At 36.1% G+C, this 18,047-nt stretch overlaps 2 protein-coding genes and 2 long non-coding RNA genes across 4 annotated transcripts in view; 2 read left to right on the top strand and 2 right to left on the bottom strand.

The window, feature by feature from the left end:
* Positions 1 to 18,047, top strand: part of LOC134666813 (CD151 antigen-like) — a 213,423-nt gene that overhangs the window by 47,791 nt on the left and 147,585 nt on the right. The gene's annotated exons all lie outside the window — the stretch shown is intronic.
* The window catches only part of LOC134666760 (sorting nexin lst-4), a 217,687-nt gene that overhangs the window by 68,903 nt on the left and 130,737 nt on the right, over positions 1 to 18,047 (top strand). The window lies entirely within an intron of this gene.
* LOC134666856 (uncharacterized) overlaps positions 1 to 18,047 on the bottom strand; it is a 90,067-nt gene that overhangs the window by 64,030 nt on the left and 7,990 nt on the right. The window lies entirely within an intron of this gene.
* LOC134667038 (uncharacterized) lies at positions 535 to 4,173 on the bottom strand. The gene is made up of 3 exons (XR_010098584.1): positions 3,967 to 4,173; positions 1,507 to 1,632; positions 535 to 692 (listed from the first exon to the last, which is right to left on the bottom strand). It is a non-coding gene; the product is annotated as an uncharacterized LOC134667038 (long non-coding RNA).

Here is an 18,047-nt window from a genome sequence, read left to right as displayed (position 1 = left end):
ATAGGTATTATATTTCTTAACCATACAATAGAACCAAATGATAATTATATGTACAAGTGATGTTTTATCGTATTAACAAGCCGTTGTAGCGAGTTTACTTCTTGTTCGTGCAACTTTTATTAGTAATAATTTTGTAATGATATTTATGCATGGAACAATGCGATGGTTATTATACTCGGCCACCTAGCCAACCCACTTACTACGAGGAAGGATGGTTCTCAAATTAGGCAGTACCTATTTAAAAACCAGCGAACAGATCTGCGACAACAACAACAGTTTGGACATCTATTCCAGAGAGTTTGCAAGGTCAATGTACAATGATATCAATCATAATTAATAAATTATGGTACCTAATATAGGTAATGAATAATGATTGAAGTCATATTGATCTCTGTCTGTAGCTTAAAATGATATTTAGTTACTATAACTATATTGAATCATGTGAACCATCCATAATATCATACTATCATCATAAGCTACAAATAAAAGAAAATTGTTGAATACAAAAATACTTTTATTCAAATTATTGCATCTTTTCAGATCCTGAAAGTTCCATCATTAGCCACTGTTGCTCTTGAATAACTCCAGGCTTTGGAAGAAAACCTGTGGCCTGCGAGCAGCTGTGAATATTGGTCAGAGAAGTGTAACTGACTCTGTACAGTCCAAGCCCCAGCAGGAATTCAGCAAGAAACCTAAAAGAAAAAAAAAACATCAATATGAAAACCTAGCTTGATTTAGGTTGAAAGTAATAAAATTGTTCTAATTTAATCGGCGTTTTATTTTTTTACTCGCTAAGGTTTGTACAATTTTTATTAATGATGTACATCAGTCACCTGCAATAATATGTTACACAACAAAGGCCTGTAAGAGCATGTCACATATTTTTGCAGCCTTCAAAGAGTAACATATTATTGCCGTTGACTGTACCTATATTGAAATACTCAAAATTCCATTTTTCTTATTACAATGCAATAAAATCTTAAATGCATCTAGACATATCAAATGGCAGTCCAATAGGGATGTTTCCTATACTTAAAATAAATTATGTCATGCCTTGCATGAAATAAAGCACCAGATTATTATTAGAAAATTAATTTTCATATAAATTCCATAATAGCAAATCATTTTGAGAGTTCTAAAAAGGAAAGTAGTACCCTATTTTGCACATATTTATGAAATTCATGGGTTTGCAATATTGTTCTGATGAAAGTGTACAATTTTTAATAAAGTAAAGCAGATATTCATAGGTACATGCTATGTACCTAGTTCAAAGAAGTTCAAAAATAATATTGGTAGGTAATTAATAGTTCTTATGTAGAAATTATATTTATCTTGTTCATTGAAAGTAGCTAGGAATAAAATTAGAAGGTATTTTTTATACCATACAATGGCAGACAAGTTTAGTGCAGCCTATAATTAAAAAATATCAGAATATTAAGCACTGCAGCCTACGGGCAACTAGCGGAGTTACAAATAGCCAACAGTGCATTTTTGGAATATTTTTACCTGGAGGCCAAATTGTTATGCTCAAAGCCAATATTGAGCAAACTGCTTATGCAATGACTGCATATACCGGTGACTTCTTCAGACTTTTCATGACTATCGGACTGACAGAGTGCACACTTCTTTTACCTGTAAATAATTTGATACTTTTATTGCACTTACCTATGATATTTATTAAACATAGTCAGTTAAATACGTCTATAAAACAAGTTAACACGTTCGCGGACGCTCAGTCACACCAGTTGGACACCTAAATTTTGTATGGAAATATTGGGAGTGTTATAGCATTCCTGTCACTACAAATATATCTTTTAGGTTTGTATATGACGCGTAATGCTATGCAAGGCGAATGCTATGCAATCCGCGTCAATATGAAGTATATTTTTTATACGCTATGTGACAACAAATGCTATACAATTCGGATGCATAAGCATGTCTGTCACATGACGTAGTCAAGATGGGATCTTATATGACATCGCATGTTATAGCATTCATACATCGTGCTCGATGGACTTGATGGCTGAGACTTCTGACTTCCTAAAGGCGCGATTTTTTTCTTTTCTTCTTCTGTTTTGTTCCCTCTTTGCTTATCATTGTAATATTGAGTCCATCTCATTTTTTTTTTTTTTTGGTAAAAAGTAATATTTTACATGTCAACAGTTCATCAATATTTACATAGTGCGGAAAATTTCATCTCATTGTAATAATAATTATAAGTAAGTACTTTAATCAAGAAAAGTCATATACTTTTATACATTTAAAAACAAATTAAATTATTAAAATAATATATGTCATAATATTTATAAATTAATTATCTATTTGTCAGTTTACAATTTAGTTTAAAGATGTTGGTTGTTCCCTGTGAGGAATTCATCGGTAGTGTAGTAAGCTTTTTCTAGGAGCAGCTTTTTTAAATTACGTGCAAATATTTGGTCACTGGCGGAATCAACTATTACCTTAGGTAGTGAATTATATAATTTGGGTCCCATGACACCCAGCGACTTTCGAAACTTTGCTAGCCTATATCTCGGAACAAGTAGCGGGTGTTGTCGGCGAGTGCTTCTAACATCAGTCCTAGTGAGAGTTATGTAATTATGTAGATTTTCCCTTACATCTCTCATCATCACATCACATGTCTCATAGCATGTTGTAGAGAGCCGAGTGGCAATGTTGAGCTCTCTTAAAATGAGAGGTTTGTTCTTCTAGCTGTCCAAGCAGCATTTTACGCCAACACTAGTTCTCAAAAGTGTCAATATGTACCGCATTACACTTTTTCAGTTCCCTGTAACGCACCGCCGCGTTAAGTTCTGGGCGTAAAGCGTCCACCACTTTTACTGCCAAGCTGATTCACCCAACTTTATATTCTTTTTCGGATGCATCTGCACCAAATACAAGTCGTGAAATATACACAGAATGATACCACAAATGCGTGTCATAAGGTGCTTACCTTGTGGGAGGTGATCATCGAGCGCCAACAGGCTATAATTCACAATTATATGACCAAAACTATGACTAGTAACGTAATTATTTCAATAATAGGTATACACATTCATGCCTCACTTTTTCACATTAACCGTTATCAAAATTTTACTGTAGTGTAATTAACAGCAAGTAAACACCTTTGTTTATTAAAACACAATGAAAAACTTAAAGAAATTGTAAGAAAAACATTAATTACGATTTTATAAAAATACGTCAAAATCGCTATCGCGCACGAAATTGACCCAAATTACATGTGTCCACTCCCAGACGCACCTGCCGGGCTACTAAGGGAGCTGCCATACAAAGGCGAATGCTATAGCATCTGCGTCACAGAAAGGGGGGCCAATTTGGAGACGTCACAGGATAATTTTTAACTTCGATAAAACTATGTAATATGGCAGTACGCATTATTAGACTCTGGTGACTGGTAGAGGAAAAGTTGGTGAATAATATTATACTGTGGTTAAGCGGATTGATAAGCATTTCAACGAAGAAATTTAAAAAGAATAACGGATGCAATAGCAGGCGCGTCACCAGGAGGAGTACAAAAACGGATGCTATGCAATCCGCGTCCGCGAACGTGTTAACTGTGGTAAACATTATGATCTCATTATAATGGTTAGTTATTCAATAGCAAACTATGAACGAGATTGATGTGCTCTTACAGGGTTTATATTATATGATAGGTATAATGTGCGCAAGAAATGCAATTGAATTTAAGTTTTCGAACACCCTGATATTAAATTAAAAACAACGTTTCTGGCAAGTGGTAATAATTAATACCTAACTAAAGGGTTTACGCACAAATATATAAAGTCCTCCTCGCCGTGTCCGACGACGGCGACTCCTCCAAATGATTTTAATTAGAAACATGGAACGCTCTAATATTATTTGCGAAGCCAAACTTGGTTTTGAAAATGCGATTGTATGGCGCGCAATGAAGCTGGCCGGCATAGATATAAGATGAATCTGAGGATTTACCTATTTCTCCCAACGCCTAATAGCTGTGAGGAACTAGCTCCGTTTATGATGCATTTTTTCAACTACGCGATCATAGAATTGTGTTGCCTTCTTCGATATTTTGGTTAAACGAAAATCACCATACACAAAATCACATAAACAACTTATAAAAACCGGAATATTTTGGTTTCGTCCCATTTTCGTACTATATCCAGGTATCTAATATGATCGTCCACATAATTGCACATATTTTAAAATTTATTTTTCATTCACATTTAAGGGATTTTAACCAAAATGTATTAACAGAAACCAAATATCTCCCCGACGATTGCATGATTTTGCTCTAGTGTCTCTTGTCATTGTCAAAATCAGCTGTTTTGTGACCGCCATCTTGTAAGCCGCCGCGCCTTCGCCGCGCTCATGTGTGAGTAGGACACACCTATACGTATCAACGTTTTGTTTCTTCCTCACCGCGCCGCGCCGCGCCGCGCCTCGCCGCGTGTTCGCCGCGCGTTCGCCGCACCGCGCCGCTTCGCGATGTGTGAGTAGGACACACCTATACGTATCAACGTTTTGTTTCTTCCTCGCCGCGCCGCGTCGCGCCGCCGCCGCGCCGCGCCGCCGCCGCGCCGCGCCGCGCCGCGTTCGCGCGTTCGTCGCCTACGTAAGACGCTGCGTTACGTAGGACACTTCTATGGGCATCAGCATCAAAGGATTGATTTCGCCGCGCCGCGCCGCGCCGCGTTCGCGCGTTGTTCGCCTACGTAAGACGTAGCGTAACAAAAAGAAATACACACAGTATACGAGTAAAAAAATATAAATTATACCAATATCCAAATCATGACTGCTGTGCCAATCATGTAAATAATTAAGTTAAATTCGAATTGGTGAATTAACATTACTGGTAATTAATTTTATTACCAACGTTGTTCGCGCAAATTAAGGCTTAATGGCGAGTGAATAATTATGTCATGTCTACACTAAAAATAATTATTTTATGGCACAACATGCTTATAGGATCATTCTATTATTATGTACCAGTCAGTTTTCTGCTAGGTACCTAAGTATAGCAACACCGTATAGTATCTACTTATAAGGAAAGTTAGTCCTTCCGTAGACCAACTTCGTCAAGCAGAACTTGGAACTGCTTCAAATAATGCAATTAAGGATCTGCAGTGACATTGTTTCACATATGTATGCAGTTCGTATGTTGGACTCGTAAAGAACGTTCGAAGTAAAGGTAACATTCCATTTCTAACCGCAGCTGCATTACTGTTCATTTTAGTATGGAAATTGACAATGACAGCGACGCGTGCAGTACCGGGAGTGCAGCTGCGGTTAGAAATGGAATGTTACCATAAATTTAAAAACGAATGACTAGCTTTAGTATCTATAGTTTTTTGAATAAGTCAATTCGTTTAATACGCTAACGACTACTCTTACGTATACGCACTATTATGCCAATACGAGCGAGATGCATACGGCCCGATTCGGATTTTGAAATAGACATTTACTATGTATTAGATATCTTTTAGACATCACCAAGATACGATAACAATATGCTTAAGATCTAACCTGTCAAATTTGACATTTGCGCGATTCTGGAACTCTTGAACGATTTACACAGGATAGGACTTAGAGATCCAATTCACATCTAATAGATATCTTATATACTCTATCTAACGTAAAAGTGACATTAGTTGCCCGAATTGCGCTGCAAAAGAGAACTAGTTGATATCTAAACTAGGGTGACGGCACCAGTAATGGACACGGCACCAATTATGGACATTTTTTACGTTGATCGAATTTATTAAGCAACTGTCCCAACATTTTTCAACTGGCAACACTAAAGCATAACCAATAAATGTTTGAGCTGTCATTTTGACACATGTCACCAAAATCAGCCGTTTTGTTCTAAGATGGCTGCGAAGTGAAATCTCGTTGCGGGCGGTAGTCATAAAAATCCGTTATTGTTGTTGAAATCGTTAAGGAGGTGAGTACACATTTGTGCATGTTGTTATCTTGTGTTATGTTGTAATGAGATTTGATGTTATTTTTACTGAATAATACTATATTGCAAGTAAATTGAGCTAAGTTGAATATGTCCAATCACAGCAATAAGTTTTTTGTGGGGTTTGTTCATTACTGGATTCGATATTTTATGAAATTCAGTAATGGACAAGTGTCCAAGCTTAAGCTTTTTATTAGTTTTTTAGTTTATTGTGTTAAATTATTTAATTTATTGCACTAAACATTTGAGTTGGGTTGATTTTGTGATTGCTCTTTATTTTCCAATAATGGACGATGTCCATAACTGGGTATTTTTAGTTGTCCATAATTGGGCTCTTTGTTTTGTCTTAGATGGATGGATAAATGTGGTCGGACTGCAAAAACTGCCAGGCTAAGGCGGGGTCGACCAAGCCATACGTCAACAGGTTTATTTTGCTATTATAATCCGTTTTTTATTCATCCTATTTTTCGATGAGGCAAATAATAGCTGTCACGTGGTACCACAAATTTGGTCGGACTGCAAAATCTGCCAGGCTACGGTGAGGCCGACCAAGCCATACGTCAACAGGTTTATTTTAGCTATTATAATCTGTTTGCTTCATTCTATTTTTCGATGAGGTAAATTGTAGGGATTGTAGCTGTCACGTGGTACCACAAATTTGGTCGGACTGCAAAAACTGCTAGGCTAAGGTGAGGCCGACCAAGCCATACGTCAACAGATTTATTTTAGCTCTTATAATCCGTTTTTTCATCCTATTTTTCGACAAGGTAAATTGTAGCTGTCACGTGGTACCACAAATTTGGTTGGACTGCAAAAACTCGTAGCCTGGCAGCAAAAACTGCCAATTCTATTTCTTGATGAGGTAAATTGTAGCTCTCACATGGTACCACAAATTTGATCGACCCAATCGCCAATCGGCCGGCCAATACAGGTTTTGGCCGACCATTTTTTTTTACTGTCCTCAAAGGCAGCTATCGTACCATACAAGTTTCATACAATTTTTCGATAGGTCTTTTTCATGTTTTGTTTTTATAAATTTGGTCGGACTGCAAAAGCTGCCAGGTTAAGGTGAGGCCGACCAAGACATACGTCAACAATTCTATTTTTCGATGAGGTAAATTTAAAATGTAACAAAATTATAGCCAGTATATATATTTTCAATCACTATCTTCAAAAGACATTGACATAACATTGGATTTTGAAGCCACAGGAAACTTTTTTCTGTGAAGATCAACCACATGCAAGAGAAATTGTTTCTGCTGTTCATCTTTTGTGATAGAAGAATTGAATTGTGTAATTAATGCTATTCCACGCTCTGCACAGTCATTTACGACCTTTGTTTGTCTAGCTTTCTCCGCCATTTGGGTGTAAATTTCATCAGTGGCCCATTGTGAAGGATCTTTTTCCAAAAAACCTACTGATTTCTCGCGTCCCTCAAAAATTAATAAGTCAAACAAGGTTGCAGTCCGCTGTGTAAAAAAATTGTGATTCATGTGACATTTCGCGATGTTTTTGGTACGACTCTTTTTTAAGGCAATATATTTATCTAACAGTTTGGTTAGTTTTCGTTCGACTGCGTCAACTCTTTGAGTAGGAATCCTGGCTCTCTCCCAAATCTCTAATATTGATTTAGCGGTTACGTTGACACTTTGTTTCACATTTTTATTTTGTTCTATGTGGTGAAAGTAATATTTCCGCAGTACATCACCGTTTGAAGGAAGCCTTGCATATGAAAAAAATTCTATAGGTTTTCCAAGTATCCAAACTGCAGCAGATGTCCTAGTACACATAGAACCACTGGTAGAAGACATAGTTTAGGTACTCATAACACAACACAATTAACAGTACTTAATCAATCGCGAAAAACAATATACTCGTATTAACTACAATCAGTTCTATTGGCATACGAGAATACAACTACCCACTGAGATGACGACTATATTAACAAGTATAATAGTATATACCTACCCTTCAAATCATAAAAGCGGTGCGTTGTGAGTTAGTGATAGGTACACATTTATCTTACATAAATGTGTCAAATTTTGTTATAAACTGACAACGTTGTATGAATACAACAAATAAATAATCGAGTATTTGGTAATTTTGCTATTTATTTCAATCGTTTAATTTGTCGCGACCCCTAAACATGCTTGGAATTGGCTGATTTTTGGTACAGACATTATTTACAGTCATACAAACAAAAAGAGTATTGTGGAGAGGGTAAAAATCAATATAATTTTTTTTCCATACATATGTGGACCACCCTAGTAGGTATCTAGAATGGATCTAGTACGTGCCATCTCTTGTGAATATCTTGAAGTTCGAATACGGCAGTTAGATAGTAAATTAGGTACGTTCACGCTAGCGTTTATGTCAGTGCCAAGCTGGTGGTAGCTATACGTTCCTCAGAAAAAAGATCTGCTTGACCAACTTTAGCTCTGTTTTACTATGTAGAAAGTACTTTAATAAACATGATGTTAAAATATTTTCTTTAGGAAACTGTAAGTCTAGTTTGAAGAAAAAGTTCCAGTGTTACATATAACTATAAAAGACAGTTTCTTAAATAAATGTATATAAAATCCGATTTACTGCACCACCCGGCCTGGTGTTAAAATTACCGTCAACGTAGGTTATTATTTGGACAATAACGATGTTAAATAATTACCCTTTGGCATTGCAAGTATTCGCTAATTGGTTGTAGGTGTAACCTCCTGGTGATACTAACTTTAATTTAATAATCATCATAATCAATTTAGTACATAATTTATAATAGTAATTTTGGTAATGAACCTAACAAAACAACAAATATTTGAAGTTTAGGTACTTACAATGTTTTCAGAAGGGATACAAACTTGGCGGCTCAGAATATGACAACAAAGTTCCATAATGGAACGCTCAGCTTATAAACTGCTGGCTCCACAAAAGATTTATGTCTGTCTTTGAAATCACGGTTCGTTGGAGTTTTAACATAGCACTGTACACGTGACATAAACGACTTAGACCTAGAACCATGTATTTAGAATATGTATTTCTAAAACTCTACATATGTAACGTAGTACGAGTAATACAGTGTGGAAAGATAAGTCGGGCCCTGGAGGGAAACTACCTTAAATCCTTAAGCTGACTCATTTTACTTAAAGGAGACATTCCTTTATTTTTAAAAAGAAACAAAACTGCATTCAAAGTTTTTTTTGAACTCGCTTGCCTCGCCCGGGACTCGAACCGACTAAAAATTCCAAAAAATAAACATTCGCAATTTTATTCTCCTAGTCGATACAGTTAATGTTAATGATAACATTTCTCCAAGAAACATTAGGTCTTACACTCGTCTGTCGTATAAAATATCCATAAGATCTAATATTTAGTACTAAAGAATTTTTTAGACAAGCCAAATTGAAAAAAAAAAGAAATATCTTTAAATGCAGTTTTGTTTCTTTTTAAAAATAAAGGAATGTCTCCTTTAAGTAAAATGAGCCAGCTTAAGGATTTAAGGTAGTTTCCCTCCAGGGCCCGACTTATCTTTCCACACTGTATATTTGATTTAACCATTAATGTAGGAACTGGAGACGCCTTGGCTGTCATTTTTTGTAGAAAACAGTCTGCCGATTTTTGCAGAGTTATTAAATGCTCTAAGAAGACAACAAATAAAAAAAACATCGCATTCAACCTTTGCGGCAATAACAGAACTCGTATGCTCAAACGTGAAAAATAAGAAGTACGCTTTCAAGGCGGGTGGCGGCGGGTCGCTCACCACCTGCCTTGACGTGTATATTTGCATTGCTGAGGCGAATCAAACGTTAAAGAGCTAGAAGAACCAATATAACTGTCACCCTGTGACCAGTTACCACTATTCTCAACTGAAGCATGGAGTAATATAAGTAAAGAAAGTGTGGTAGCTCCAAAAATTAGGTTTCGTACCAAAACGCGCGTTATTTCGTTGTCGACATCTAACGTCAAGAAGTGGAACTATCAGAACCCCTACTTGACACCAGATGTCACAATTGTAGCTACTGACGAAAAATTTACGTACTACTAAAACAATTAACAAATAATATTATAAGCATAAGGGGTTGAAAATAGGCTTCCAGTTAATCCGGTTATAATCATCATATAAGCCCTTTATCGCCCGCTGCTGAGTATAGGCCTCTCTTCTAGAACGCCACTTGTCCCGGTTCTGAGCTAATCTCATCCAGAAGTGACCCGCAATTTTCCGGATGTCGTCCACTCAATTATAATATTAGCTGAAAATTGTTGAGAATTAGAGTTTTCGTTCGCCGAGACATCTATTGTCAACTAGCAGTACTAATTAATTCCGCTACATGACGCTAGATGTCGAATACGCCCGTTTTTGTAAGAAAACTGATGTATGGAGCCACCACCTTTTTTTACTTAATTACCCAATGATTAAAGAGCACACTTACCCTGGTTCACTTCGACTAAATTCGGGAAGCAATGGCAACAGCGCCCTTGCTAACGTGGCTCACTGAATTCCCTTTTCGAAGCTTTCGTGCATATAATATCATAAGCTCGTGACAATGGAGGCACGACTCGCTGAAACGTTCCACTGACGACTTTGCACCATCTAGTATTATATTTGTATGTATCGAACTTGAACTGATTATTAATTCTGTTGTTTTGACTTTTTGAGATTTCATACAGGTCCTTTACAACAAACATTATATTCCTATACCCAACTGTCTACGGTAAAAATTATACAGTGCAAGCCGTAGGTTTAGGATTAAGTAATATGACATTACTAATATCATATTTGTGAAAATCCAATTTGATGTTTCAAATGCTGATATTACACATAAATAAAGCTAAGAAGAAGAAGTAAAAATGCTTTTCTTTTGACAATTGAACGAAAAAATGTACTTCTCCAGTTTGTCAGGCAGATCGTAAATTCAATAAAAGCCAACGTGAAACAAAAACTTCTAAAGTACTCGATTTAAATTGTACGCTTCAGCAGACTTCGTTTCTTATTGGATGGCATTTTTATGTCGAAACGAGGTGAGTGAAAACGATTTGAACAATTTAATGCAAATGGGTTAATTCATTTATAATGATTTAAAAAGAAAACTGTCTTTAACGTCGTTCATAATGCAAAACTATAGTATACGAATCGTTTTCGGAGTTCAGGTTTTTTTAGGTTCAATAGTAAATTTCTTTGAAATTGCGTCAAAGGAATATAGGTACTTAGTACAACTTTTGGTGCATTTTTTATTGTTTAAATCTGCTAAAAACTTATCACAAATAACACACACACGTACGTCACACATGTAACATACTTCTTTGTGATAAGTTTATAACTATCGTATCGTGTCAACTGTAATCCTTGGTGTACTTAATATTACATAACTTATAATTTTTATATTACGGCGCCTTGAAGAATTCGAGCGTGCGAATCCAGGTTTGTTTGTTGCTTTGAAATAACGAGCCGGGTTGTGTTTGCTCGCAAACAGTCAAACAACGTGACATCCCACGGAGCTGAAATTGCTGAAAACAAATAACGTAAGCCAGCGTCTGGGATTGCAAGTTCTAGGTACCTACGTGGGTAGCTAGGTACCACGGACATATACGGGGATAGATGATGGATGTAGCACTATTTGTACCTACTCGTATGTAAATACTTTAACGCTTAGCTAGACCTTACCTTTTTTTTTACTTTTAAAACTATTTTGTCGGGTTTGATATATATTTCCACTACCAATAACCAGCGGTGATATGCGTTACATAATAATGGCCAATACCCTGGTAGCAATGCATGGAAGTTATAAGGATTAAAAAAGCCTTTACATCATGTATTCAGTGACTTAATAAACCACAGTAATAAATTATTAAATAGAGACATAACGCGCTAGCGCGGCGATGTATTAGTTTTTTATGTTAAGAACCAAAACAATAATCGTGTTTAATTTAATTTGTTTAGAAACCTACAAAATAGTGCAGCATCTTTAAAAATAATTTGCTTCAATTCTTGTCTCTCTTTTCCTACTAAAAAGTGAATTGAGGTAGGTAAACGAGTGATCTGTATAAGTTCTTAAAACTACTCTTTATGGAACAGCTGGTAAATACTAACCCTTATTCATAAACGCGCTACAAGCCTCAACTAGCTAATAATCGTTTTTTCTTTATCTGGCATTTTGACTTATGTATTTGTAAGAAAGGGATAAAACATATTTTTACAAAATCAGAGTTTTATAATAAGGAGGTAAATACAGGGTGATTTCAGGGTCGTGATCCAGAACCACTTTTACTGACTCTGTAAATGATCCACATTATCATATGGTAGTATTTGATTAAAAGATAATTAATTTAATTATTCTTATTTTTCAAGTATAATTTATGTTATACTAAGTAATTATGGTCACCCTATGACTTTTGACATACGCTGTATGGAAAGCGACAAGACGTCACATTGAGTAGGGTCACCAAATTAATAATCACCAAGAAAATAATCATCATTATTGGTGATAAACAATAATTAACAACATCATTAGGCTCATCTTTGGATTTTATATGATGTCTGGCTCTCTTGCTCCACGACCCCGAAATCATCCTGTTTATAAATATGGAGCCCCTCTTGCACGATCGTTAATATGTAATACATGCAAATTAGGTAGATAGGTAGTCTAATCAGATAATTGTCTGGGTTCTGAACATAATAGTTGCTGGTGTCAGCGGTCAGCGCAGATTAGTTTCTTGGGGTAATTTTTAATTTATGAGTACAGCAGGGAACATCGGAAGCAAAAGGGTTTAAGAAACAAATAGTTGCCAATGCAATAACAGATTTTGACTAAAGAAGTATGAATTATTCACGTAAAACAATGTATGGAGTGCCGTCCAGAATTTAAAAAAGCCGGGCAAATGCGAGTTGTTTTACTCACGCACCGAGCGTTACGTACAAATTTTCAATTATTTCATTCAACTATAATCACATAAGATTTGATAAGATTAAGATTAACTAATAAGAATAATCACATTATTAATATAGGAGAAAATTAATTAATAATTTATAAAACAATATTCTAGTAGAAACATTCCTACGAGTCTGTAACGAGTAGATTTATACATACGATATCGCATAGTAGGCATGTTCGAGATAAATAGGTTTGAATTAAGAGCTCTCATTACCGAGTTAAATAAATACTTTATCGCTAGACACATTTACCGATAATACAGCGGAAATCGCGGTCTACTTAAACTAACCTATGTACCTACATAAGTATACTTATACATTTATTATACAGTTTTCGCACGTAATTTGTGGTTAAATGTAATTCAAAAAACAAAATCCAAGAAAAAAATAGACCGCCCTTAATGCCTATAATGTAGATTTTCCTCCTATCTAATTAAGCCCCTACTGAATCAGACTGTATGTATCGAGAGTTTTGAGTATCTGCAACACACTGCCGTATTCCAACTTCAAGATATTCACAAGAGACGATACGTTCTAGATCCATTCTAGATACGTTATAATTTAGATATCAACTAGTTCTCTTTTGCAGCGCAATTCGGGCAACTAATGTCACTTTCACGTTAGATAGAGTAAGATATCTATTAGATGTGAATTAGATCTCTAAGTCATATCCTGTGGAAATCGTTCAAGAGTATCTCCAGAATCGTGCAAATGTCAAATTTGACAACTTAGATCTTAAACATATCGTTATCGTATCTTGGTGATGTCTAAAAGATGTCTAATGGATGTCACAGCCACAGTACGACCTGTGTAGGTACATACGTACAGTCGACATCAAATACATATTTACATTTTTCGCCTTATTACAAAGGAGTAAGGTGCAAAAGTGTAAACATATCTTTGACGCCGCTTGTACACAAACATTACACGTGTATGAAAGTTTAACTGTAATTCCGTTTAATTAAAAGGCTTTCTGGCAAAGTCAACTTTGATAGAAGCGCCTGCTCCTCGACGCAGGCAATGTCGGTATTAAACATGCTTTACAACATGTTAAGGGGCATTCCACGAGACTGTCGCTTACATAACGCTTTTGCCTTGTATGGCAGCTACCTCAATAAAATACGTGAATCTCGAGAATATACTGCCAATTTGTTAGCCAAGTCATGAAATATTACCTGACCCAATATCGCTTACTCAGCATTTCCAGAAGTAAGTATTAGAAGAATTTCGTTATGTAAGCGACAGTCTCGTGGAATGGCCCTTAAGTAGGTACCTACTAAGTATATATGCCATCATTATTAATGTTTTACAAAGCCCCTCGCTTCTTATATCTTGTTTTGTGTTCAGCCTTAAGTTACAAACGCTGATCTAATTACAAGGCTGTTAAAAGATACAAATTGCGAGAATGTAGATACATACTAGTATTCTGTAAAAGGTCTTTTAGGGTCCCGTACCCAAAAGGTAAAAACGGGACCCTGTTACTAAGACTCCACTGTCCGTCTGTCTGTCACCAGGCTGTATCTCATGAACCGTGATAGAGAGTTGAAATTTTCACAGACGTATTTCTGTTGCCGCTATAACAACAAATACTAAAAAGTAAGGAACCCTCGGTAGGCGAGTCCGACTCACACTTGTCCGGTTTTTATTGTTGTTAAGTGCAGTTAACTGGATAGAAAATAAGTAAAAGCAAAATGAATTAAAGATACGAAGTTAAATAAACGTACCGTTCGATTTTTGAAATATCAGCCTGGTAAAGGGTTAACAGCAATAGCCCTAACCTCTAGCCGCCCAGAGACCTATAAAAAGGTCTCCTGTTCCATTCTAATTTGAATTTTTGTTTTAACAAATCAAAATTGCATTTTTCTTGGCAAGTTTTGACGTCTGGGCGGCTAGAGGATAAGGTACGTGTTGTGCAAATAGCTTATATTAATGATACTCAACTTGAGAACACCTGCAGATGGGCTAATCAACTCCCTACTGATACCCGGCAAAATCATGAAAGTTCCGTCTATTACTACTAAACTTTTTCAATATATTCCCTTTACGTCTGTCATTAGGAGTATTAGGGCCGTAAGAGGCAGCCGCTGCTGAATGTCTCTTCGATATTCAAGGGAGAATTCAGCTCAACAGCTCCTTACGTAAATACTCTGACGAATCTTTGAAAGCAGCATTATAAGAGTATTTTATTATTCAAAAAAATAGAACACCACCATCCATTGTAGGCCACGTCTACGCCTCGGCTAGTCTGTGGCCATGAGTAATAATAAAAAAAAAAAACAAGACATTGTTTCTTTAGCATTAGAAAAAAGGTAAACGATCTAGACTCTAGACGTGTCTTTTTATTGAAAATCACATTTGAAAAATAAGTCACGGCAAATATGTAACAATTATGAATCATAATAATATTTATACGATTATTTACATTCCTTTGCTTTCAGAAGTAATAGTTACTGAATTTTAATAAGCTTTTTTCAATTAAAAGACACGTCAAGATCGCGTAGTCTTTTTCTAATGCTAAAAAAACGAACTATACAGTGGCAAAATTTTATTATTAACATACATTACCTAATTAGAATGTTTAACCGAATTTAAAAAAAAAGGGAGAGGTTAACAATTCGACCGAATTTTTTTGTAGTCGATTGATTATTTTTAAGAGGCCATTAAAAACATACAGCGCCGTCTTATTTAAAAATAATAAATGAAAGCCGGTCAAGTGCGTGTCGGGTCACAAATCATGGAGAATTCTGTACCTACCTCCATACGATATAAAAAGCTATACTTACCAGCAAAAGGGTATCTTCTCGTCTATTACGTCCTTTAAACAAAAAGAGAAGTTTTTGAAAAAAAACTCAATAATGAGTCAACCGATTGTGTTCAAAACAATTTTCTTATCGGGAAGTAATTTAAAAATCGCCACTAGTTGCGAATTTCGCACCTGTATCGTAAATAACTATAAAAGAATCTATCTCTTGTAGCTTTGAGAATTAAATAGGTACATTATTAGTGCTGTATAATAAAAGCTTTATAGTATACATTACGGCGGTTAAAAGAAGAGCAAATCGCTATCGCAGGGCATGTATTTAGTTATAAATATGATTCTAAGTGGCGCTTAATAGTTTATTGTATACTTACACTCTCACATCGCAGTAAGCTGAGATAAAAGTGAGACGTGTCGACGAGCCGTGTGTGTAGGTAGGTATGCAACTTAGGATTTGCACTAGACACTAGGGGCCAAATTCGACATGTAAAACTGTCAGATTTCGCATCCACGTCAAATCAACAGTTGATTTTATTGCATACTGAGTGTTGATTCCATCAACGGTGGATAATATCATTTGGTACAACCAAAACTCAACTCTAAACTAAGGGTGGTTCGGTTTGGTTTGCTTGTCACCCTAACTGTGGATTGTTAATGTCAAATTTTGACATTGTACGTATTCGAGAACTTATGATTTTTCCCACATCAACGGGATATCAACACGATACGTCAAACGTCGCTTGTCGAATAGGGGTCCAGGTACTATACGAGCTCTTATCCTGAAGGAGTTAGCTCACTCGTCCGTGCGCGGAATAAAAGCTACGAGGAAGCTCCAACATACAATACATTGTATTCACGTATCTTAGAGCATTTACTAACTGGAGATGGCATCGCTCTCATTTTCTTTACGAAACAGTCTGCCATTTTTGCGGGGGAGGCGATGTCAAATGTATTGCTATTTCTACATGATTTGTACGCAACGTACAAATAGCCATGTCAGTCCATACAAAAGTTTGCAAAATTGTGGAAATTTTTCGGCAGAGGGGTAAGCTCTTAAAGGCGACTCCAGTTATTAAATGCTCTAAGACATGGATACATGTTGTTTAGTCTAAACGTATATTGAAGGGAAACTTTACACTATATAAAAGATACAGAAATTGAATCAAAGCAATCATAATCGTTCACATCTTAAAAATGTAAGATTAGTTCTAAGTTGATTGTATGTATTTAATTCTATATAAAAATAAACAGCTTAAAAAAACGTAAAATCTGTCACTTTGTGTTCGTCAGTATCTTCATGGCAAATCTTTCTTTAAAAAAAAATCGGCCTCTTGACTCTGATGAAAATAAATGTGTGTCTTATGGTAACATTCCATTTCTAACCGCAGCTGCACTACCGGTACTGAACGCGTCGCTGTCATTGTCAATTTCCATAGTAAAATGAACAGTAATGCAGCTGTCGTTGGAAATGGACTGTCACCTTTATAGTACCAATATTCGAACCTCCTCCTACATTTATCTATTTTTAGTTATCAATTTTTCGCTTTTATCTTTCTATCTGAAAAAGTTTCTTCAATGCAATCATTCGGCTTTTTTACTTAAGTAATTAATATTTAAAGTTCAATAGCAAATATGACAAAACTCTAAATTTTATTTGCAAAGATCCCTTTCGAAAATACATAGTAAACGTGCAATAAAAACGGGTGTAAATCATTTGATATGTTCATTGGCTACCGCTTTGAGATAAACGAAGGCAACTAAAAGTAATTTATAGCCGAGGAAGCCGAAAACAGACAAAAACCGGGCAAGTGCGAGTCGGACTCGCGCACAAAGGGTTCCGTACCATAATGCAAAAAAAAAAACAAAAAAAAGCAAAAAGAAAACGGTCACCCATCCAAGTACTGACCCCTCCCGACGTTGCTTAACTTTGGTCAAAAATCACGTTTGTTGTATGGGAGCCCCATTTAAATCTTTATTTTATTCTGTTTTTAGTATTTGTTGTTATAGCGGCAACAGAAATACATCATCTGTGAAAATTTCAACTGTCTAGCTATCACGGTTCGTGAGATACAGCCTGGTGACAGACGGACGGACGGACGGACGGACGGACGGACGGACGGACAGCAAAGTCTTAGTAATAGGGTCCCGTTTTACCCTTTGGGTATGGAACCCTAAAAACAGATCTACATCGGTTCACTGATTCGCAACGTGTAAGATAGGCATAGGTATTCGCTGCAGCGGTGCTTGAAATTTGGATGCTTGATGCCAGCTAGACGAAATACTGCCCTCCTAAGCCAAATAGTGCTGTCTCAAAAACAAATGATTTTGAAAATTGAACTATAAGCTATAGAAACTAAAGTAATAGTTAGCAGTGAATTATCTTTTGAGACAGCGCTATTTGGTTTAGTAGGGTA

The sequence above is a fragment of the Cydia fagiglandana genome, chromosome 8 (assembly GCF_963556715.1).
Source record: "Cydia fagiglandana chromosome 8, ilCydFagi1.1, whole genome shotgun sequence".
Classification (NCBI taxonomy): Eukaryota; Metazoa; Arthropoda; class Insecta; order Lepidoptera; family Tortricidae; genus Cydia; species Cydia fagiglandana.
The sequence above is the reverse complement of the archived record's forward strand: the minus strand, read 5'-3'. Positions and strand labels throughout refer to the sequence as shown.